Here is a 25001-nt window from a genome sequence, read left to right as displayed (position 1 = left end):
ATACAACTCTTGATTTCGGCTCAGGTCATTGTCTCAGGGTAGTGGGATCAAGCCCGAGCGGGCTCCACAGTCAGTGGGGACTCTGCTTGAAATTCTCTCCCTCTACCCTACTCCCAATCAAATAATAAATAAGTAAAATTTTTAAAATAATAATAACAATAATAGTAATTTTTAAAAAACCCATTTCATGGGGTTAAATGGGTAAATACACATGCAGTGTTAAAAGCGATACCTGGCAGTAAGTGCTAGCTATGATTATCCAACCTCTTAAATAGTCATATGCCCTGACTGTAAAGTGGACAAAACAATAGAACTGTTCGTTGGGGTGTTGTGAGGATGAAATGTCACACCTCAGATCAAGTACACAGTCCAAGAAATCACTGTCACCCATCCAAATCTCGCCTTCCTTCAGGGACCAGCCAAGACCATCTCTGAAGTCCCCCTTCGCTGCTCTAGAACCTTCTGGTCTCTCTCATATTGAACAACCATGAGTATTTCCCATCATCATTGTAAGTCTCCTGTCTCTCCCCACCTCCCCACCTCCATCTCCAACTCTCCCATGTGTGCATCTGTCCTGTTAGCTAAGTTCCACGACAGCCATCGTGGACTCATGTACCTTTCCTGAAGCTAGGGCAGGGGACTAGCTCCTTTCTAAATCCGTGAAACCTTAATTACCACCCACTGGCCCAAAATGGAAGATCTTTGATCCCTTCCCAAGGAGTCAATATCGAGTCTTGGTTTTAGCTTACACCAGCGGGGATAGGGACACAAGGGAAAACAGACCAAGATGCCCTGCATGTAGGTGTCAGGACTGGCACGCTGGTACTAGGGGCATCACAGAGTGTTGATCATAAGAATAATGTTTGTTTGGTTTGGCCGAGTCTATTCCTTAGACCCATAGCATGTTTGTTTGGTTTGGCCGAGTCTATTTCCTTAGACTTTGAACACGAATGCTCTTAGATATTTTCTAGTTTGCCACAGTCCGCACTCCTCCCTAAGATCTTAAATCACTCAAGTGTGTTACCTGTCTGGCCACTGCAGCCTTAGAGGTTAGGACCCCTGCCAGTTGTTTGGTGTTCAGGAAAACAATGACATTACATTCTGGAAATCTGGCATTTTACCATGCGTTCCTAAATGTATGTTATAACTAAAGTTATCCATTTCCCCTGGAGACTCCAGTAACTGTTCTATGGGAGGTCACAGGGAAACTCAAGGGGTTTACCCTCTTTGTATCCTCCTTTGCAGGTACACACAGTGCCCAGTCCACTTTGAAGAGCAGTAAAAGAGGACCCCCAATGAAAGGTCCTCATAGCTTCTCCAAAAGGACCCAGGTGGGGTCTCAGCTCTAGAGCTTCCAGCTTTCTCAGAGCCAGCACCCATGGGGGCAGCGAGCCTGGGCAGCCTGGGGCTGGCTCAAATCCCACAGGGGATGTGGAACCGGGGATCACAAAGGCATTAGCAATTCATCAAATGTAATCACCGCAGATTGTATCCACAGGGACGGGATGGAGTTAAGAAGCTGCAGGATAAGTGGATACATTTCTGATTAGAATTCTCAGCCCTTAGCTACCAAGTGTAATGAAAGTCATCACTAGGCAAAGAAAGGAAGGGAGGGAGTGAGAGAGGGAGAAAGTCAGGCAGGCAGACAATAGTTTAGTCCCACCCCACCTCTAATGGAAGGAGCTCAGGGTCCCTCCATAATTCATTTTCCACTGGGTTCCTGCAACCTCATACCCTCTCCCCGAGGACCGGCAGCAGCATGATCCCCAGGGGTCTCTGTTTTGGCACACTTCCCCCGGTCCTCACCTCACATCGTCGACTCAGCAGAACTTCTGGGGGCAGGGACCATACACTGTATTCTCATGCTCTCCCCAGGTGATACAAATGCACAGCCAGGTTTCAGAAGCCCTGCACCAAGGAAAGGCAAACAGTAATGATAAAGACAGCCATTTTGGAGTCTTTCTTTGACATTTTAAAAAGAGCTTTATAGGGACGCCTGGGTGGCCTCAGTTGGTTAAGCGGCTGCCTTTGGCTCAGGTCATGATCCCAGCGTCCTGGGATCGAGTCCCACATCGGGCTCCTTGCTCAGCGGGGAGCCTGCTTCTCCCTCTGCCTCTGCCTACCACTCTGTCTGCCTGTGCTCATGCTCGCTCCCTCTCTCTTTCTAACAAATAAATAATAAAAATCTTTAAAAAAAAAAAAAAAGAGCTTTATACATTTGTCCCCAGTACCACTAAGGGGCTCCCAACATTGCAGTATCAATCTATCCGTAATTCATTTATTGATGCCCTATTTTGGCCTTGCTTTATACTCTGCACCAGAGGAATAAGACATAGTTGCTACCCAAGAAGAGCTCAGAAGGGAGGGTGGTTTAGACAACTGGGGGAACCAGGAAGGCTTCCTGGAGGAAGTGATATTGAGAGGATCTCAAGAGGGAGCTGGATAGGAAGGGGAGGAGTCTCCCCACACAGGGACATCACCAAAGCATCAAATATCCCAGTGCTATGGCAGAGACAGCTAGTTGACCACCAAATCCATTCTATTCTTCTAGTTGCCATGCTGTTGCTGGACATATGTCTGCACAGTAAACACCTCACTTCCCAGCCTCCCTCTGACCCAAGTTCAGGCGGAAGGATGTGAACAGGAGTGATGTGTGCAACTTCTGGGGCAAATCCAAATTAAAAGGCCAACCCTTTTTCTGGAAGAGTTTAACCAAAGAAGTAATACGATCATTTGGTGTTTTTGGAAAGTCCCTTTGGCAACCAATGTGGAAGGTGAATTTTCAGAAAGAGAGACAGGAGGCAGGGAAATTTGCAAGATTCCTCCCATTCTCCAGACAAAAGGCTATGTTCATGCTATAGTTCCACTAGTGGAAGCAGAGGATGGAGAGGTAGGGCACCCAGCATGCAGGAGGCAAAACAAGAGACCCAGAATGCCAGGCTGAGAGGAAGGAAGAGTACAAAGCCGAGTCGGGTGATTGACCTCATATCTCAAAATAACAGCTTCCTAGCTCGTGCTCCCCCCACCATTCCAGTCTCTCCTGCACAGGCTCAGCCCCATGGGAGACAGTGCCCCACAGCCAGCCCTGCTCTCCTGCCTAATGCCAGAGGCCACAAGACACGTGGGACACACACCTGAACATCCCTCAAGAGACTGTGCTGAATTCACCAAGGGAACCTCACCAGGCACTTCCAATCCTCTGGGGTAACAGGGGAAACCCAAAAAAGTTTACCTCCAGATCCCTCAAGGGCATAGGGGAAGGCACAGAATGTCTCCAATTAACCATCTATAAGACAATGGGATCCTAAGAGAAGATGCTGAACTTCTTTCCCAAACAGTGAGTCAGAGAAGCACATCTGACCAGCCACAGATAGTTAAGGTTTAGAAGAGAGAACAAGAGGGGTCCTGCACACACTCCACGTGTTCGTCTTCATCCATCTCCTGACACCGCCACTGGGAGGATTTCTCTCAACTGGAAAGAAATAACTCAGGGATCAGGGGTCTAATCAGCGCTCTTGATCCAGAGTGTGACCTTCCACTTTTCTCTATTTATTTTTGAGATTAATCAGAGTCTTTACTGGGCTCGTGTCAATAAACAATGGCTTTTCCAGATATATCCACCTGCACACCCAATATATCCAAGAAAATAAAAATATATCCACAGGGATTAGTAGCCATGAATCACCAGGAGGCCAAGGCAAAGTGCTGTAGATTGTAATGGCCCCAACCATCCATCTCTCCAAATGGAAAAGAGGTCAGCGCAACCAGCCCCTGCTCCGGAAAAGGAATGTTATCTCCCCAGCCATATTTTTGACAAATCATTTGCCTGAAGGACTCGCTGTGTTTTGATGGCTGTGTCATGCATAGAAACAGGTCTCGAATGTAAAATCTAAGAAACAAAGCAAATGAACAAGACAATGAAAAAAAAAAAGCAAACAAAAACAACAGACTCTTGGATGCCTGGGTGGTCTCAGTGGGTCAAGCATCCGACTCTTGATCTCATCTCAGGTCTTGATCTCAGGGTTGTTGAGTTCAAGCCCCCCCCAGCGTGGACTCTACTCAAAAAAGGAAAAAAGAAAACAAAACAGACTCTTAAATACAGAGAACAAACTGGTATTTGCCAAAGAGGAGGTAGGTTGGGGGATGGATGAAATAGATGAAGGGAATTAAGAGTACAGGTACCATGATGAGCACTGAGAATGTATAGAGTTGTTGGATCACTCTATTGCACACCTGAAATATAATAGGACACTGTATGTTAATTATATGCTGATTAATTAATTAATTTTTTAAAAAACCAGGTCTGGAGGCTGAAACACCAGCCTATCTGGGATAAAGAAGACAAAGAAGGGAAGGAAGATGGAGAGGAAAGGGGAAGAAAGGGAAAGATGAGAAGAATATATCGGAGCACATTTGCTCTTCTCCCCAGTATGGTGGGGAAATCCCTGGTCCTCACCTGATGTCCCCAGACTTCCTGTCCCACAGAACCTCCTTCCCTCACTGAGCAGCCTGCTCACTTCCTTGAGTGACTCCATTCCCTCAGCTGTGCTGCAGTGAACAGGAAAGGCCATCCTGGGTAAGCCCAACCTATGATGGACATGGCTTTGCAATCAACAAGGAAAAGACAGCTTATTCAAAACACAGTGCTGGAAACAGTTGATAATTAAAATGGAAAACAGAAGAATCAGATTCCTGTCTCAACTGCCCAAAACTAAACTGAGACCTAAATATAAAAAGCAAAATTTTAAACTTGTAGGGAAAAAAAAATAGAGGGTATCTTTCACCTCCTAGGTAGGGAGGAACTTTACAAAGAATTCGCAACACAAACCACATAGGAGAACACTAGTAAACTTGGCCATATCAAACTTTTTAAAACTTCTGTACAATAAAGAATGTCATAAACAAAATCGGAAACCAAGTTGCAGACTGGAGAAAAAAAATCATTAAAAACTATAAAGGCAGGCAAAAAAGAGAAACACTGGGAAGTCACAGAAGAAACCAAAGGGCCGGCAAACATATGAAAAGATGTAATCAGGATCGCAAGTAATCAGGAAAATGCAAATTCAAACGACAAACCAAGGGGCATGAGGGAAATCTGGTAATACCAAGTGTTAGTGAGAATGTGGAGGACCAGGAGCTCCACTAACAAGTAGCTATTGCCTCCTAGGAAACCTGTTGCCATAATTCTCCTTCTAGAAATGATCACTAGAGAACTCACTTACGTGTCCAAGGAGACAGGTGGACAAGAATATTACCAGCATTTTTGTTTATAGTAACAAACAATTGAAAACACACTAGAGGTCTGTCTGTGGAAGAATGGGTATATGGCTTGTGCTTTATTCACATTCTGAGAATCCCCCAACATAGTCAAGGGGAAAAGCAAGGTGCGGAAGGACGCAATTCTGCAACACTTTCAACATTAAACATCAACATTTACAGCACTGGTATATGCCACCTGTGATAAAAAGATACATAGTAACAAAAAAGATACATAGTAAGTGTGTGAGACCTGCATGGATGCCAAGTTCAGTGTGTGATTTACATCAGGAGGAGACAGAAAAGAGATGGGATCAAGGAAGGCTACACGGGGGGGAATTAACCTGCCTCTGGCCTATGATAGTTCTTGAGATGCTTGAATCAATAGGGTATAATGGTATAATCGAATCAAAGCTGGGAGAAGGGTACACAATCATTATCTCATCTCTGTTTTCCTGAATTTGTTAAGACATTTTATGATTATATTTTAATGAGGGGTTAGTCTTTTTTTTTAAGATTTTATTATTTATTTGACAGACAGAGACCACAAGTAGGCAGGGAGGCAGGCAGAGAGAGAGAGTAGGAAGCAGGCTCCCTGCTGAGCAGAGAGCCCTATGCGGGGCTCCATCCCAGGACTCTGGGATCATGACCTGAGCTGAAGGCAGAGGCTTTAACCCACTGAGCCACCCAGGCGCCCCAATGAGGGGTTAGTCTTAATCAGCATTCTCCAGAGTATTTCCAGTGAACTAGCATTATAATGACTGTTCTCCCAGAGAGATTCCATCATCAGGCATATCTACAAAGGCTGTCTTCTAAATCTCCCGCCTTGAGGATTCACATACATGTGAACATATTCAAGGCTCTGAGAAGTCCTACAGTAAAGAAATTTTGTTTGACTTTGTGGATCTCAGCATTCCCCAAATGAAACATGGAATTCCTTTTCAGCTTCTCACCTTACAGATCTGGGGCTCCTCAGAACATCCTTTGGGAAATGCTGGACTAAAAGCGCTCCAGTATCTGTGCTGGGAACTCCATGTAACAAATGCTTATCGTATCCTGAGAATCTGATCTGTGAAGCCAGGCTGGTAGGTGGGTAAGAAGACCAGGTTAACCATAGAGCTAGTCCCACGAGTCTGGTGGGTTATCACAGCTAGTGTGCATTCCAAGGAACAGTAAGAAGAACACACCAGAAGTAATATTAAGACAATGTCAACACTAGAGGTGTTTCCCTTTCATCTGAATCATCCCTCTTCACCCACCCCCAAAACTGCTCCTCCTCCTATACATCCCATTTTGGTCAGTGGCACACCATTCTCTGTATAGCCGTGCTGGGCTCCTCCCAGTCTGATCACTTTGCCTACTGTCCCAGTGCATATACCACATGCTTTTAACTCCTTCCCCATTCCCCGGCCATGCCCCATGCCAGTCTCCACCACCTGCAGTCCAGGGGAGAGAGCCAGGCTCCTACCGGTCCTCCTGCCTCCCACATCCTACTTCCAGCAGATCCTCCATGCTGCGCGTCACTCCTTCTAGAACACGAAAGTGATCATAGCACTTTGCCAGGTCCCCACCACCCTCAAGAGTGAGCCCTTTGCACCCTTTGAACCCTGCTTCCACCCCCCTCTTCAACCCTCCTAACCCTGCTCCTCCTCACAACTTAAACCCCAGGTGATTCTAAATCCCTAATTGCTGTTCCCAGGACATGGCACTGAATTCCCACCTCCATATTTATCTCCTCTCCCTGGAACAGTCTCTCTCCTTCCTGGCCTGGCCAGTCACCAGCTCAGACACCACCTCCCTGCTGGTGCCCTGACTGCCTTTCCAACGGGCTCTCTGTGCTCCTTGGAGGTACCTTTCTCGCATGGGCACACGTTGAAACAAACCAAACAGAAAAAAGCTAATGGCTGCTTTCTCGAGCTGGGTCCATGACTGGAAAGAATAGAGAGTGAGAAGACAAGAGACAGGTATAGGGACAACCTCCAAAATTTTGCTCATGGCACCCTTGGGATCTTGGCAGATTTAAGTGTTCTAAACATTTTGACAGATAGAACAAGACAAGTCTAGATTTCAGAATGGGATATTAGATTTCCTTTCAGACCCACAGGAATGATAAAGCATTGTAAAACTTTGAAGTTCATAAAATTTAAGATTTTCTATTATTTTTTCCCAGTCGGCTTCCCTTCTGCCCCTCTCAGCACAACTAATGAATCACATACAATGAATTTGAGCTTTGGCCCCCATGCTGGGGATCAGGGTGAGCTAGAGAATCAGGTGATGAGCTTAATCAAAATAATAGAACTGGATTCAGTTCACATGGAATTTTATATTTTCGCAAAGCATCTTCTCACACCTAGTTTGTTTAGCTTTCACACGCATCATGAGATAATACAGCAGGGGTTATTTCCATTCTGCAGAAAGGCAAAGTGAGGCCAGAGAGGTTAAATGGCTTGTTTGAGTATTTGCAGGCTGAATTTAAAACTAAAGTGATTGCTTATAATGGTTAACATACATCATTGACTATATAAAAATTACGTTCGAAGCTTTCCATATTTAAATCTCATTTTGTCCTCCTGATCATGTTATGTTATGAGACAGGCACTATTCTTGTCATAGTCACTGAGCAACGAAAAAATAGAGTTCCTTTCCAGTCGATAATAATCTGTACACCAAGAAGGAGACCCTATAACCCATGGCTCTTCGTTATAAGTGACAGAAATTAACCCTCACTGCTTTAGAGAGCATATTTATTAAAAGCAATTTGTTTTATTTTTTTAAGATTTTTTTTTTTAATTTATTTGACAGACAGATCACAAGTAGGCAGAGAGGCAGGCAAAGAGAGAGAGGAGGAGGAGGCAGGCTCTCTGCTGAGCAGAGAGCCCGATGCGGGACTCGATCCCAGGACCCTGGGATCATGACCTGAGCCGAAGGCAGAGACTTTAACCCACTGAGCCACCCAGGCGCCCCAAAAGCAATTTGTTTTAGGTGTAATGGCTTCTTGGTGTCAGAAAAAAAGAAACCTCTTGCTTTCATAGCTCATCTTTATCATAGATTAATATTCACTCGTTTTATCTGAATTTTCTCTCCTTTTTTTTTTAATAAATAAACTTGGACTTGACAAAGGGCCATATTCTGCATGTATCTCCCAATTAGGAGTCTATTGTTTCTCACTTGTTCCATTGGAAACACTTTTCCAAATTGTAGCACTTGCATGAACTTTTTGAATGAATTTTGCAACCCATTTGGAAAAAAGAGAAAGTACATGGGGCAACTAGAACCAAATTATAGAGTTGTGGTGGTGTATTTTGCCCTGGCCTCTTTACCTTCCCCCTTCCTCAGGGTGAAGCCTTCCTTGATCCCTGGACCCTCTGATGCTCTGGGCTTCTGACCCCCTGACCTGCAGACACAGTAGATGGGTGCTACTCTCCCATCCCCTGTGCATCCCTGGTACATACTTATGCATATATCACACTCCATTTTATGCTTTCATGGCATATATGTCTTGAAGTTTCATGAAAGCAGAAATTATAATTTATCTCGAGTAGCATAACTCCAGGACATAACACTATGCCCAGAACATATGCATCCCAGTATGTGAAATTCATTTCGAGGACTTACCTAACAGAAGCTTACATGTGCCTACTGATTTCTCAGCACTGATTAAAGAGCAGGAACTTGATTTCTCCCTGCCCCAATATTTACTGATGACCCAGTTGTAGAAAACAATATTTAGACACATTCACCTGAGTATTTCAGTCCATTTATTTTTCTAGATTAGAACTCAGAGGGGGCACCTGAGTGGCTCAGTCGGTTCAGCATCTGTGTGACTTCAGCTCACGTCATGATCTGAGGGTCCTGGATGGAGCCCAACATGGGGATTTGGGCTCAGAGGGAGTCGGCTTGTCCTTCTGTTCCTCCCCCTGCTCATGTCCTCTCTCTCTCTCTCTCTCTCTCTCTCAAATAAATAAATAAAATCTTTTTTAAAAAGAAAGAAAGAATTCACAAAATGACAACCCAAGGCTCAGGTTGGTCCAGTATTTAGTTTGGTCTTTACAGTATTTTAAGTATGACTGAACTGCCCTTACCAGATCTTACCACTCCCTCTTGTCACACACTGGACGCAAATTGTTACTACCTGCCCCACTCTGAAGATATTTGGGGTTAGATCCCTCCCACTTCAGATATGCTTGTATGTGACCTTCAGAGTAAGTTTCAAGATCTTGCCTGGGCATGGGCACCACTGTTTGGGAACCATGTCAATCTGTGTTTACTCAACAGAGCTTAAATGGTGCGCTTTCAGCCAACATGAGGGATGCCAGACAAATGGGCCTATGAAAGACCCTGCTCTCTGTCATCTTGTGAGAGTGGCTTTAATGGTGTGGTCCTCAGAGGGAGGAGCCTATGAACTTAGAGCAGAGCCCACGTTTTTGCCGGGAATATCTGTGCCTCTCCTGAGCTCCTGGTTTATGGCTGTTCTAGAATTCCATAAATCCTGTCAAGCTGACAGTTTTCTCTTAAGTTGGCACCCAGAAAAACACACAGCTACCATTCTGGTGCATCTATAGGAACAGCCCCGTGGATGTATTTGGGCAAGAACCTTTTCTATGGTTTTGCTCCTTTCCATTGGTTTTCACTTCTTGTTTTTTTCTTTTTATGTATTTGAACTGCACATATCTTTCTAATCAGCTTTTCTTTAAAAAAAAAAAAATGTAAGTTAAGGGGCGCCTGGGTGGCTCAGTGGGTTAAGCTGCTGCCTTCGACTCAGGTCATGATCCCAGGTCCTGGGTTCGAGCCCCACATCGGGCTTTCTGCTCAGCAGGGAGCCTGCTTCCTCCTCTCTCTCTGCCTGCCTCTCTGCCTACTTGTGATTTCTCTCTGTCAAATAAAAAAAAATGTAAGTTAAAAACAATGATACTAAAGATCAGTTGACTAACTGGTGTCTTGGGAGCTATCAAAAGGACACACTAGATGGAGAGGTAGGAAAAGACGAGCAAAACCCAGTCTAGACTTAGTGGTTTTTAATTATTTATTAAAAAAAAAAAAAAAACTCAGAACTACACACAACTACACAACTATATCAAGAAAGGTTTTGGTCCCCCCGTGTGCTCAGAGTGATCTGGCACACAGTAGGAAGTCAATAAATGTTTGTTGAATAAATAAAATGAGTGAGTAAATAAATTGAACAAAGGAATGAGCAGGGTGGCCAAGATCTGGAATGACCAGACTCTGCAGACTTACAGAGCAGGAAGTAGTATCTCTGGGACAAAGGAAAGTCCACCGGAGATAAGGCCAGGAGACAGAAGAGAACTTCATGCACATTCTGGTAAGACCAGCCTAGGAGGGCGCCTGGGTGGCTCATTCAGGGTCAAGTCCTGCATTGGGCTCCCTGCTCAGCGGGTACTCTACTTCTCCCTCTGCCCTTACTCCACTCTCATGCTCTCTCTCTCTCTCTCTCTCTCTCTAATAAATAAATAAATAATATTTTTAAAAAATAAATACATAAAGACCAGCCGAGGAAAGACAGCACACAGCACAAAACCCAGCCAGATATAGCAAGGATGGTGGCAGAACCAGAGCAGCAAAAACTTGACCACAGCCTTGACCACTCAAGTGCAGCTTCAACACTTGATCATTTCCTTATACACTGCCAGGTTTTATTTGCACTCTGCAGAACAGCTATCCCTGAATTTGGCCAACAAATCCTCTGGAATTTTCTAGAAAAGCAATGCAGAAGTTGTTACAGCAATGCTCTCTGGTCCAGAGCTTCCAAAATGCTTCTAATTCCAACTGATATTCATGTTCACAAGGGTCTCTTGAGACACTTGATAATCCCCAAGTTTCTGAACATGCACAGTGTGTAATGTCCCCACTGAATGCACAAAATATAGCTAAAACATTTAAGTAGCTTTTTAAACTGTCGGTGAAGATTATAATGTACTCCAAAATGAACAGAACTCCAGGCCGGGAAAGAGCTGTGTTGTTGCGGGCATGGCTGGGTCTGCTCACAAGCTCCTGCGGCCCTCTTCATGCCACCCCTTTTGGCGCTTTCCCTCTGCAAATGACCATTCATCACGCATGAAGGGTGCTTTTCCATGCTTTGTGAATAAATAGTTAAAGCCACAAATATGAAACCACCAATGCTATAGATCTAACGTCACCCTTAATCCAAAATGAACTTTCTTAAAGATTTATTTACTTATCTGAGAGAGAGAGCGTGCATGCACGAGCAGGGGGAGGAGCAGGGAGAGGGAGAAAATCTCAAGCAGGCTCCCCTCTGAGCAGGGAGCTCACTGCAGGGCTCCATCCCAGGACCCTGAAATCATGACCAGAGACAAAACCAGGAGTCGGACACTCAACCGATGAGCCACCCAGGTGGCCCTCCAAAATGGATTTAACACAATCGTCCTCTCCCTCCCTTCTCTCTCCTTCTCTCGTTCACTCGCTCTCCAGCCTCAGAAGAAAAACTGTTGAAGAACAGACATTAAAATCCTGAGCAATAGCTTTAATAATCCTAGAGAGATAAGCATCTCAGAAAAGTACTAAAAACAGCATCAGGAAGAAATCAGAATACCAGTCACAATTCTTTTTTCCCAAATTATCGAAATAACTCAACTCTCACTCAATATCATTTGTGTTTTCTTCATTAACTCTGAAGTTTACCTCATCTCATTTCCCTTTCTCCCTTCAAATATATCTATATTATTCTGTCAGTAAAGTTAGGTATGAAGGGAAAATTCAGGCTTCCAATATTGAATCTGAGCTTCACAAATAGAGTGGTAATGGAAAAGTCAGACAGAAAACCTTTGTAATAATGGACTCAGACAAAAATAAAGCTCTGAAATCGGCTCGAATACTGAAGTCTAAATTGTTTATGGAATCAGTTACGATCTTGGACCTGTGGGGCCTCACGGCTTTTGATTTGGGCTTGTGTGTGTGTATGTGTGTGTCTGTCTGTCTGTGTGTGCGCACAGGTGCTGCTCAGTAAGGACACGGAATTTAGAATTTACTGTCTCCCAAGTTAACAAAGTTCTTTTTTTTTAAGATTTTATTTATTTATTTGTCAGAGAAAGATTGAGAGACAGAGAGAGCACAAGCAGGGGGAGCAGCAGAGGGAGAAGCAGGTTCCCCACTGAGCAAGGAACCAGGACTTGATCCCAGGACACTGGGATCATGATCTGAGTTGAAGGCAGATGCCCAACTAACTGAGCCACCCAGGCATCCCCACTCATTTATTTAAAACCCACTTAGAAGAGCACTGTTCAACATAAATAAAATTCAAGCCACGTATTTAACTTTTCTTTTTCTTTTTTTTTAAAGTAAATTCTGTGCCCAAGGCGGGACCTGAACTCTCAGCCCGGATGCTCCGCACGGACAGAGCCGGCTAGGTGCCCTGGCAGAGTCAATTTTCCTAATACCCGGATTTAAAGAGTGAAAAGAAACAGTTGAAAATAATGTTTAAAGTATTCCTATTTAATCTGATGTATCCAAAACATGATCACTTCAACATAGAGTCAGTATGTATCCAAAATGCAGGGTATCTTTTACACGCACAGCACTGCTCAGTAAGGACACGGAATCCCCATCCGGAATACTTCATCTGTATTTAGTTTGTCAAATTTGCAATCGGAAGAGCGGATTCACACCCAGGTTGTTTCAAGCACACATAAAAGCTCCCCAATAACTGAATGAAGTCTCCATTTTTTAAATTTTAAAGTTAAATTAATTAAAATTCAAAAAAAGTACAAATTTATTTCACTCACGCGAGCCACATTTCAACCAGCCCAGGCAATGCAGTTTTAAAGAAGAGGCCACTTTTACAGCGTACCTGAAGAGCTGGGCTGTCAAGCCAGTCGAACCTAGATTGAAAATCTGGCCGGCATATCTACTAGCTGTGTGACCTTGGGAAGTCGCTTAACCTCTCTGAGTCTCCTGTTCCTCTCCTAGAAATCGGAGCTAATAATGCCTACTTCACAGGACTGCTACGTGAGATCCTAGCTATAAAGGACCCCGGCCTTAGGTACTTAATAAACGCCACCCCACACTCACCCATCATAACCTCTCCACCTCCTTTTTACAAAAACCTATTTCGCAAGTAGATAAGGCAATTTATATGTTAATTGATTAAATTCAATTTAATCAAATAAAGCACTGCGAAGACTCTGCTCAGTCTTGTGAGCTACCACTAGAAGCTGGCTTGTGTTCCGCCCTCCAGCCCCTCTGTTCTAGAGGGTACCACAGGCATTGCAATTACCTGCTTACACATCCACTCTCTCTCTGGACTGAGAAAAATATTTATGGGTTTCCACTCTGCAGAGCCAACACACACATGCGGCCTGGCACACCCCAGGAGCTCTCAAAAACTGGCTTTTCAATGAAAGAATGAATCATCCTATGATATTACCTGTGGAAAAAGGGGCAGGGGAGAAAGACTTGCCAAATATGTAAATCTCGCCCCTGCATCCTCACTGGAGCATGGGGGGGCGGTGCAGGGAGGTGATCTCCGCTTTAGCAGAGGCCCATATTATCAAGCAGCTTTTCCCCAAACACTCTGACCCACAGTGTTCTCAAACTGTCCTAAAGTCGGGTGCATTTTGGGAGAACAACCCAACGATTCTGCATACAGTCCTGTGCATGAAATTCTTCTCCAGTCCCTCCACCGGACAGCACCAGCTCTCACCTCTTGCGCAATGTGATTCCGGTGCCAAAAAAAAAAAAAAAAAAAAAAAGCCTTCCTGCTTCTTCCCCTTTGGTTCCCCTTTGGGCACACACCTATTCTTCCCTCAGATTCAGCTTACTCACTGCTGACTCCAAGAAGCCACACCTAGCCGCTTGCCTCCACTATGGGGCTTCGTACACAGCATCGTGTTGTACTTAAAGGTACGAGGGTTTCAAATGTTCCTTTAAATATCTGTCCCCTCTCCCAGGACCTGCGTGTGAACCCCTTGAGACCCAAGTTCTGCATCGCCAGGGTCAGTGTTATGCCAGGTGCTGGGGGGGGACAGATGGTGAGCAGGAGGGGGAAGGCGGTCAGTGTTCACGGAACTGAACTGGATTGGATTGAATTAAAATCTCCCAAGCCTTGTGTGTGAATTTTAATTGACCAAAGATCAGCAAACTGAGTTTTGTAGTCTCGTGTAAGGTTTTCTAGAACTTCATTTTTGTGACATGTCATCATTCCAGGAACCAGGACCCCAGCTCGTGCAGGAGTGGGAGGTATCTGAGGGAAAGAAGGTAGAAAGTTCCACTCTGGGCACTTGCTCTGAGCCAGCGCCCAGGCATCACCTAACGCGCCACACCACCACATGCTCGCCGCTGTTCTCGGCCGCTACTTTTATTAATTACACGCATACACTGGGGCTCGATGAGCTTAATAATTTGGCAGAGCTTTGGTGATGTCAGGATTCAAGCCACATCTCTTTTTTTTCTTTCCATTCCCCTGTGCTGCTTCTAAGCCTGGAATGGCAGCTCAAAGTAGAGGTAAGATACAGGGAAAGGAGAGGAGGGGGTTTCACATCTGTCCAAGGGCCAACCCTGCCTGCCCGCATGAGACAGAAGGAAGATAGTTCACTGTTTAGCTGTAGAGAGAAAGAGATGGCCTGCCAATCCGGTCATGGTGCCGTATGTATCTGCTGAGTCCTTCATTTAACGTCCGAGTCAAGAATGCGGGAGGCACTTGCAAGAATGAAAAGTGCATGAGTTTGAGCACCCATCCGCCCCATACCACTGTCTAACTTTGGACACTGTCCCTATCTTCAGAGAGTAGCGACCTACCATGCACATTAGAGCCCATCTATGTGAAGAACCAGGTAGGTAAGCAATGAATCGGTTCTTGGTATTATGAGCAGAACTGTCAAGTCAAACAAGGGTCTTGCCCTCTGTGAACATACAGTCTCATAGGGGTGACCGCAAGGAAACAGAAGCAGGTCCTGCCGCCCCCCTTCCCCCAGCAGAGGATGTGTTCTTGAGCCCAACCTTCCTGCGCCAGCATCTTCCTTCTCTGTCTCACTCGTGATCTAGAGATGTCCCAGAAGTGATGTCAGGGCTTTCCACATCACTGCTGGCCATTACGTGTGCTGCCCACAAAGCTGACAGCATGATGGTTCTGAGAGGCAGAAGCCAACCCAGCACCTACCCGAAGAGGAAATGAAAGCCAGCCTCCCCTTGCCTGGGCATGGCTCTTCACTGATGCTCCAGTGTGCTGGTCGTGTGCCTGACTTAATGCGATGCAAGGCAAACAGTAATTAAACCAGCCAGCTTGGCCCAGGCACTCAGGCACGCAGAATGGGCACTTGCATGGAATGGGCTCCAAAATGATATGCACAGTTGTTTCTTTCTCTCTTTTTCACCCTGACAACATTGTGACTAATGGCTTTACTTTGGGAGTTTTGGGATCACTGAGTACATTTTAGGGTCATTAGTGAGGGGGGAAACAGCACTTCTCATTCTCGATCTGTTTGTCCTCACAGTATTTTTCTCTCCCACTCTTTCCATTGCTCTGACGATCAGCATGAGCACCCTGGATGTGTGATGCCATTTGGTCTGCACGGCCTCCACAGACCAAACAAATAAACAGTGGCAACGTTGAGAGGCAGGCCATTCCAGCCTGAAAGCCTCGAATTGTGGTATATGTGGCAGTCTGTCTGCCCTGCGTGGCGTCCCCCACCTCCGGCCCTCCTGTCCCCACAGGAATCTGCTCCCTCATCACTTGCTGAACATGCCACAAGCCAAAGGATTCCCCTCCCTAGCCCAGCTGACTAAGCCCAGAGTCAGTACCTGACAGAAACCAACCAAGCCACAGGCTGACCCGAAATCAAGCACACTCTCCCTAGAATCAGAATTAAGGGAAGCAGCTATGCTCGTCGGAGATGGGAAACAGGACCCTCGGGTCATGCCCACTCAGGGCTGTCAGTCCTTCTGATAAGGTGCATGGCAGGAGGCAAAGAGCAGCGTAAGTGTGGGGCAGACACTGATGGACAGCGGGATGGGAGCCGATCAGCCCAAGAGAAGAAGTTTGGAGAGAAGCAGCCAGAACACTTCCCACTGCCTGTGACTAGAGCCGTAAGGTCCCCTGGATGAGGCAAGAATATTTTATCTGGAAGGGCCTGGAAACTTCCCCAGCATACCACTTCTTTTACAGATGGGAACACATCCCAGATGGGGAAACAGTTGACCAGAGCTACCCAAGACTAGGCTGCAATGGTTCATGTGATTATCAACTTGGCTAGAAAAAGGCACCCAGCTGTTTGGACAAACACCAGTGAAGACCTGCCGTGAAGGTATTTGTTAAGATGTGATTAACATTTAGGTCAGTAGACTCTGAGTAAAAGAGCTTACTCTCTATAATGTGGATGGACCTCAGCCAGCCAGCTGAAGACCTTGAGAGCAAAAACAGGTTTTCAAAAGAAGAAAGAATTCAGGCTGAAGACTGCAAGGTGAAGCTTTGCCTGAGTTTTCAGTTTGCTGGCCTGCCCTGTGGGTGGCAGACTTACCAGCCCCCCACAGTCAGGTAGGCCAATTCCTTAAAGTTCTCTCTCTTTCCTTTCTCATCTATCTCCCCCATTTCCTGACGAATGCATGGACTCTAAGTCTCCTGCTAGTTTTCTGGAAAGAGAGGTCTCCAGGGAGAAGAAATGGATTCCTTCACATCAAGAAATAAAAAAAACTATTCACTATCCTGAATAGTTTCTGTATAATATCATGTATTACACAGCTGATATGTCTAGTGGTCATGAGTGGCTCTGGATCCTGACTGTTCCTACACCAGCTCCTCGCTGAAAGACTCCAGGTAGGGCTCACACCTCTCTGCCCTTCCGTTTTCTCCTCTGCTAAATGAAGATAGTGGTAGCACCCGGTTCTAGGGAGACTTAAGGGAGTAAATAAGCCAAGCACGAGAAACCCTTCGGAGAGGCCCTGGAGATCGACCTCCTCCATACATGGTAAATACTGTCGGTGTTGTGGTTGCTAATAATAATAACTAAAAGCACTTCAATACATTCGATCTTTCAACAGCGTGTACTGAGTATGAACTGGATCAGGACACTTTCCACTACAAATGGCTGACCTCGTCAGCGAGAGCCTGTTGGCATGTGTCCCTGGGATATGCAGCACAGCGGGATCTTGCACCCCAGGATGTCATCAGGGCCCCCTCTCTTTTCTTTCCCACTGAGCTTCAGCTTTATTCTCAGCTGAGGTCTACCCATTGGGTCCCCATGGCCACCAGCTGCTCTAGGCCCAGTCTACCCTGTCCAAGGCTTTCCAGCAAAAATCCCAGAATTGAGTTCTATTTGCCTTAGACTGGGTCACATGACCTGCCCTGCAGCTGCAACGGGGGGTGGGGGAGGGGGCATTACAGAAGCAGATAGTGTGTAAGCAGGGGGATTGGAGGTTGGGCGGGCAGATACAGCAGAGGGACACCGTGGACACGTTCCCTGCACCACCCAGGACTGTGCTCTGAGCCTTACACTACAAATCAGCCTGTCTTCAGATTGTCCCTAGGCTGGATTCATCGCCACAAGAAAAGCAGGCTTAGAGTGTTGGAGCCACTAGACCAGCACCCACAGCAAGCACAAGGTCAGGCAGGATCCATACCCAAACTGGACCATAGCTCCTTGGTGATGCTGGCCCCTCCGAGCCACTCTGCAGCCTGTAGCAGAGGCTGGGTCTCTCAGCCCAAAGCAGCTCACCCACTGTGTGGGCTGATGGAAAGCATTGGTGTGCGTGCATACACACACACACACACACACACACACACAAACTTTCTCTTTCAACTAAGGTTGATTCTAATTTGAGCCATAAAATGACGCCTCCTCCATGATTCTTATTTGTGACTGCAAGGGTTTCCTACACAGAAATTAAGGAAATGCTATGGCCCTGCTCTCTCTCTACCTACAGAATCAAGGGACCATTTGATGATTTCTTCTGCCCTTCATCATCCCACTGCAGCCCACTTAGTCTACAGGCAGATCCCTGGTGCCGGCAAAGTGAGGCCGAGCACAGAGCAGGAATAAGAACAGGCAGGAGAAGATGAACAACAGGAGCCAGTGGGCTCTGGTTTCCCCAGCCTGCCTGTCCCAAGGGGACTGCGCCAGGGTGCTCAACCTCTCTGTCCCAAGCTTCTCCTGGACAGAAAGCTGGTGGCAACAGGAGCTGCCTCATAAGTGCAACACGAGGGTAAAATGTGCCCATAGCGTGCTTAGAGCAATGGCTGGTACCCATAGGCACACAATAACCAGTGACACAGCATCGTCACACCCGGGACCAGGAACAGAAGAAGAAAAGGGTGGACTGGAAAGACAAACAGGAGATCCCAGAGCAGCCTGGACCCCATGGCTGGGCACAGATATTCCAGACCAAGGAATCTGCACGGTCTCTGGACAGGGAAAGGAACTAGGGCCCACACTGTGTACATAGGCATTCTGACGGCACTGCCCCTATCCCAGAGTTTCAGGGGCAGCCAGGGAGGGAAAGCCCCAGCACATAAAATACAAGGTCAGCCAGCTCCCCTTTAAGAGGTAACAGACCTCTAGTTCTGTAGATCCCTACAGGTTGCTATAAGCCAGATTCTACCCCCCACAGGAGGCCTAGTCCTGGGACCAGATTCTCCCTTGAGCCAGATCAGAGGACCTTCTGATGGGGAAGTTCATGTGAGCACTACAGCTGGCCTGGCTGGAAACAGCACCTGGAGCCATGTAGGCATTGCCCAACATTCAGTAAATGCTCCCAAAGGGCGAGTCATCCCTGCTGTTATTTAATATTTATTGAGAACCTACCAAGTGTCACTCCCAACCCCAGAGGCAGGAGGCAGTGGTGAACAAAGCAGATAAAATCAGTCTAGAGGGGAAGGGGTACTTGGTTGGCTCAGTCGGTTGAACATCCAACTCTTGGTTTTTGCTCGGGTCATGATCTCAGGGTCACGGGATCAAGCCCTGTGTCAGGCTCCCACTCAGTGTGGAGTCTGCTGGTTAGGACTCTCTCTCCCTCATCTGTCCCCCCCTTCTTTCTCTTTAAAATGTGTTAATAAATCCCTTTAAAAATCAGGTTAGGGGTGCCTGGGTGACTCAGTGGGTTAAAGCCTCTGCCTTCAGCTCAGGTCATGATCCCAGGATCCTGGGATCGAGCCCCACATCGGGGCTCTCTGCTCAGCAGGAAGCCTGCTTCCTCCTCTCTCTCTGCCTGCCTCTCTGCCTACTTGTGATCTCTGTTAAATAATGAATAAAATCTTTTTAAAAATGTTTTTTCAATCAGGCTAAACAGACACATGAAAAAGTGCTCAGCGTCACCCGGCATCAGGGAAATACAAATCAAAACCACAATGAGATATCACCTCATACCAGTCAGAATGGCTAAAATTAACAAGTCAGGAAATGACAGATGTTGGCGAGGATGTGGAGAAAGGGGAACCCTCCTACACTTTGGTGGGAATGTAAGCTGCTGCAGCCACTCTGGAAAGCAGTATTGAGGTTCCTCAAAAAGTTGAAAATAGAGCTACCCTACAACCCAGCAATTGCACTACTGGGTATTTACCCCAAAGATACAAATGTAGTGATCCGAAGAGGCATGTACACCTAAATGTTTATAGTAGCAATGTCCACAATAGCCAAACTATGGAAAGAGCCTAGCTGTCCATCAACATATGAATGGATAAAGAAGATGTGATATATATATACAATGGAATACTATGCAGCCGTCAAAAGAAATGAAATCTTGACATTTGCAATGATGTGGATGGAACTAGAGGGTATTATGCTGAGCGATATAAGTCAATCAGAAAGACAATTATCATATGCTCTTTCTGATATGAGGAATTTGAGAGGCAGGGCAGGAGGTCTTGAGGGTTAAGGAGGGAAAAAAAATGAAACAAGATTGGATTGGGAGGAAGACAAATCATAAGAGACTCTTAATCTCAGGAAACAAACTGAGGGTTGCTGGGGGTTGGGGGTAGGGTTGGGGTAGCTGGGTGGTGGACATTGGGGAGGGTATGTGCTATGGTGAATGCTGTGAAATGTGTAAGCCTGATGATTCACAGACCTGTACCTCTGGGGCAAATAATACATTATATGTTAATTTTTTAAAAATCAGTCTAGAGGGTAAGCCAGAAAATGATCATGTGTGGGTGGGTGTGTCTGTATATATATATGTATCTATATCATATATTATTATATTCTACATAAATACATAGATATGTATCTTGGACTATGATATATTATTAGACACTGTATATTGTAGGGCAGAATAAAGGGACTATGAGAATCAGAAAGGGCAGACATGGTGGTTGGGACAAGCCCACAAGGAAGAGATCCTTGAACAGAAAACTGAATGAAGGGAAAGATCCAGCCATGCACGGATCAGGTTTATTTTTCTTAAGCCCTTTCTAACACAGGCTTTGCTGATCTATAGGCAAAGATTTTGGCCTCAGGCCTTGTTTGACCACCACTTCTGTACCAACCCTGCCTTTTTCTGGGTCCACTTCACCCTCCCCTTTCCCACCTGCTCAGGCTCAGCCCCAGCACACCCAACAGCTGGCTGGACCCTACGGCTCAAGTGTGAAGAGCTGTGAAAAGCCTTGGTAGGTAAGTGAAGGTTCCCCTACCCTTGTACCATTTCGATCTTACGTCCTGACACTGATACCTGGGTTCTGGTGGGGAGAGCTTTTGTTTTGCCTTTCATGGTCTCCCAGACGTCTTCATTGCTGGGATTCCACCTTCCTTTTCTAAGTTTTCTTCTTAGGGTACAGGTCTTGGCCGAAGCTCTGTCACGGCTGTTCCCCATATTGCCTGTCCATCCTCTGGCCAGGATTTCTGACCATACCATGCCCCTGCACTCCTGCTCTGGACACCTGGGCCAGCCCTTCTGATGCTGCAGACCATGCTGGCCCCCTCAGACATGGGGGCCTTTGCTCCACTTTGCCTGCTGCCTCCAGCCCACTCCTCCTCAGTGAAAGAGAAGTTCAAAAACCAAATTCCTGAATCCTTCTTTGTGGAAGTATTTACTTTCTCCAGAACCAGAAGAAGTTTGGTTTAGAGTGTCTCTCCAAAGGCCTTATTCTGGGGCACCTCGGTAACTCAGTCCATTAAGCTTCTGTTTATGGCTCAGGTCATGATCCCAGGGTCCTGGGATCAAGCCCTACATCTGGCTCCTTGCTCTGCTTCTCCCCCTGCCTCTGCCCCACCCCCTGCTTGTGCTCTCTCCCTCTCTCTCTCTCTCTCTCGCTCTCTGTCAAGTAAATAAAATCTTTTACCAAAAAAAGTCTTTATTTCCTTCAGTTCAAGAGGCTGTCAATTGATCCTCATTCAGGACATTACCTTTTAAGGTAACCAACCTAAATGTGCAAATTAAGTTATTTCCAAGTTTCAGCATCATACAGCCGTCATTGAGATTCAGAGAAAGGTTTGTTGGCAGAAATCCATGGGCCAGGGCTTTCTTGATACTTTTACCTCCTTGGCTGGAGCATCAATGCCTCTGGTCTGTCACCTTACAGGAGTGGCAAAACCTCTGAAAAATAAGCTCAGGGTGGCCATGCACATCCTGTGAACTTGACTTCCTGCCAGCAGTAAGAAGGAGCTAACTGACCACGTAGCCTAGGAGTCCAGCCGGGGAATACTCCATTTATGGAATCCTGGTGCCTAGAGGACTGTAACTCTCTCAGGTGACTCAGACACAGAATCCCAAATGAAGATCGGGACCAGCACCATGCCACGCAATCACCATCACCACACGCAGCCCATGAGCGCTCACACAGTTTGGCTAGTCCACGTGGACAGGTAAATACTCACCAGTGTAAAAGACTCACCAGATTGCTAATCTAAAGATAAAAATGGAAATACTTCATAATTGTTTAGTAATCACTTGATAGATTAACTAAAATATATTATTAAAATTAATTTCTCTTTACTTTTTTATTGCAGTTACTAGAAAGTTTAAAACGACATATGTGGCTCGCATTCTTTCTCTTTTGGACATCTCTGCTTTACACGCTCAAACCAAAAAAAGGATCCTGGTTCTATGAAGACCTCAATAGATCCATGTGTGGTTTCTGTCTCTCCAAATTCCACTGGTTGATTAAACATCTAAAGCCCCCACTGCTCCCTCCTGACCCCAAGTCTGATCCTTCCAACTTCCCTAACCCTTTTTATTTGATTTCCTTAAAATCATTATGTTAAAAGTCTGCACAGAATGTGTTCCATTATCAGCTATAATGTGAGGAATTTAAAAATAAAATGGAATTGCATTTAACTGTGCAAAATTTCAGTCTCTTCAAAAGTGTCAGTGAAAAACCAAAATTATCCCTAATTTTTCTAAAAAGTTATTCTTCTTCCAAGATAGGCAAACTTACCTATTAAAGTTAAGGCAGTATAAAATTATAAGTAATGAATATCAACTTCTAAAATTAGGTATGGTTGAATAAAACTTTTTTTTAAGATTTCATTTATTTGACAGAGAGAGATCACAAGTAGGCAGAGAGGCAGGCAGAGAGAGAGGGGGGAGCAGGCTCCCCGCTGAGCAGAGAGCCCGATGTGGGGCTCGATCCCAGGACCTTGGGATCATGACCTGAGTCGAAGGCAGAGGCTTTAACCCACTGAGCCACCCCAGTGCCCCGAATAAAACTTTTTTAATTAAAAATTTTAAATTATTTATCTAAAAATAAAATCATTTCTGATTCTGATGTTCACTGTCTATCTAAATGCCAGTGTAAAGGCTAGGTGTTGTATATTATGATGTCACGTCCAGACCTCCCTACAAACATCATCACAAAATGTTCTCCAGACATCATGAGCATGTCTGTGAGCACCAGCCTTACTGGCAAGCGCTTCCAAATGGAAAGAAAGAAGAGAAGGAGGAAAACAGCTGTTGGCACCGGTAGAAAAATGACACTTTGTTTTGCAAGACTCCACTGTATTCACGCGTTCTGAGAGAGAGTTTGACAATTTAATTAGTCTGTCTTCAAGGGACATTTTGACAACCTAATTAGCTTATCTTTCCCTTCACTGAAGTGCTTCTGCAATTCAAATCTTCCTTGTCTCCCAAGCAATGATCACCAACGAAGTCTGCCCCATCATGGTTTACAACCTCAGCTACCCTCCAACACAGTCGCCTGCTACTTTGAGGCTGGAAGACAAGACTTCTGGAGAGGTGCTTCCCTGGGGCCTGCTGGTGTTAGTCCCAAAATACAAGTCACCCTATGCCAGTGCTGAGCTCCAAGACACAGAGGACGCCATGTGTTCTCAAATACACTTACGTTGTGTGACTCTGGTATGCAAGACTCGTTAAAGCTTGAGATCCGGAGAAGGGGGATCCTGGCCAATGTCTTAGGGCAGCCTTGGGATGCAAAGTCAGTCATCCCAGACATGAGTTCATTCACTGAACTCCACCGTTTGTCAGTGTGTCCATCTTGATGAAACAGGACACTTAGCACATGTCACTAGACTGTAGGTTCCCTTAGATAGCCAACAACTGGATCTTTTACACCACTGTCCCTCAGCATTGAGCACTGGAATTTGGCACAAAACATGAGCTCAGTAACTACTTAGTCAACTAACTTACTAGCTTGAGACCTTTTTTTTCCACATCTGCAAAACAAGGATAACATCTTACATCTTGGAGATCGATTGGAGAATTACATGTGGTTATTTATAGAACTTCAGAATACTCTCTGACACACAATAGGGGCTCTACTAATTATCTGATGAATTGATTATAATAAGGACAAGTTTGGAAACTCTCTAGAGGCCTGCTTTCTTATTTACAAAGTGGAAGAAGTGATGCTGATGTCACTGCACGTATTTGAGAATTAAGATTTTTTTTTTAATTTGTGAGAGGGAGAGAGAGCGAGCACAGGCAGACAGAATGGCAGGCAGAGGCAGAGGGAGAAGCAGGCTCCTGCTGAGCAAGGAGCCCGATGCGGGACTCGATCCCAGGACGCCGGGATCATGACCTGAGCCGAAGGCAGCTGCTTAACCAACTGAGCCACCCAGGCGTCCCCGTATTTGAGAATTAAATAAGAGGACATATGTGGCACATAGTAAGGGTTCCATAACTAAGTGGGAGCAGTGTTGACCATCAGGTGACAATGGTGACAATGAGCTTAATGTCGAACGCACCTCATTTCACTCAATTCACGAGATCATGAAGCCCTGAAAAGGCACAACAGGAAAACACGAGCCAAGAGTCAAAGCTCTGTCCTCCACACTATTTAAGACCATAATACTTTAAAATAACTATTATTGTTGTTCTCATTATTAGTCATGAAATATGAAGTTAACTTTCACTAATGCAGGCATGTAGACACAGAGAAGAAAAACTCTAGATTCTTTACCATGGAAGTGGATATTGTCCCATTGAGAGGATGACCTTGAAATACAAGAAATCCTTTTTTAAAAGTGCATAAGACAGCACATAGCCTCACAAAGTCAAATGCTACATTGTATAGGGCTGGCTGGCTAGAATAGGATCCCAGATGGAAAAGTGATCAGTGGGGCTGGAGCAGTTGGTGGGAACAGGAGGGACTGTAACTGAATGATGGAGGAACGAATGGAAGGAGAAAGGGAAAAGGGAAGGAAAAAGGAGAGGGAAGAGAAAGAAGAAAGACAGGATACGTTGGATGGACAAAATGAGTTAGGGAAGCTAGAGTACATATGGGTCTAGTTCAATAACAGGAGACTGGAAAGGAATATACTAAGACCAACACTGTCCTTGACATTAGTTTGGGCTACTCAGGTTTTTCAGACTTGAAGGCCAAGGTCCCGTCCTTC

The sequence above is a fragment of the Lutra lutra genome, chromosome 3 (genome assembly GCF_902655055.1).
Source record: "Lutra lutra chromosome 3, mLutLut1.2, whole genome shotgun sequence".
Lineage (NCBI taxonomy): Eukaryota > Metazoa > Chordata > Mammalia > Carnivora > Mustelidae > Lutra > Lutra lutra.
The sequence above is the reverse complement of the archived record's forward strand: the minus strand, read 5'-3'. Positions refer to the sequence as shown.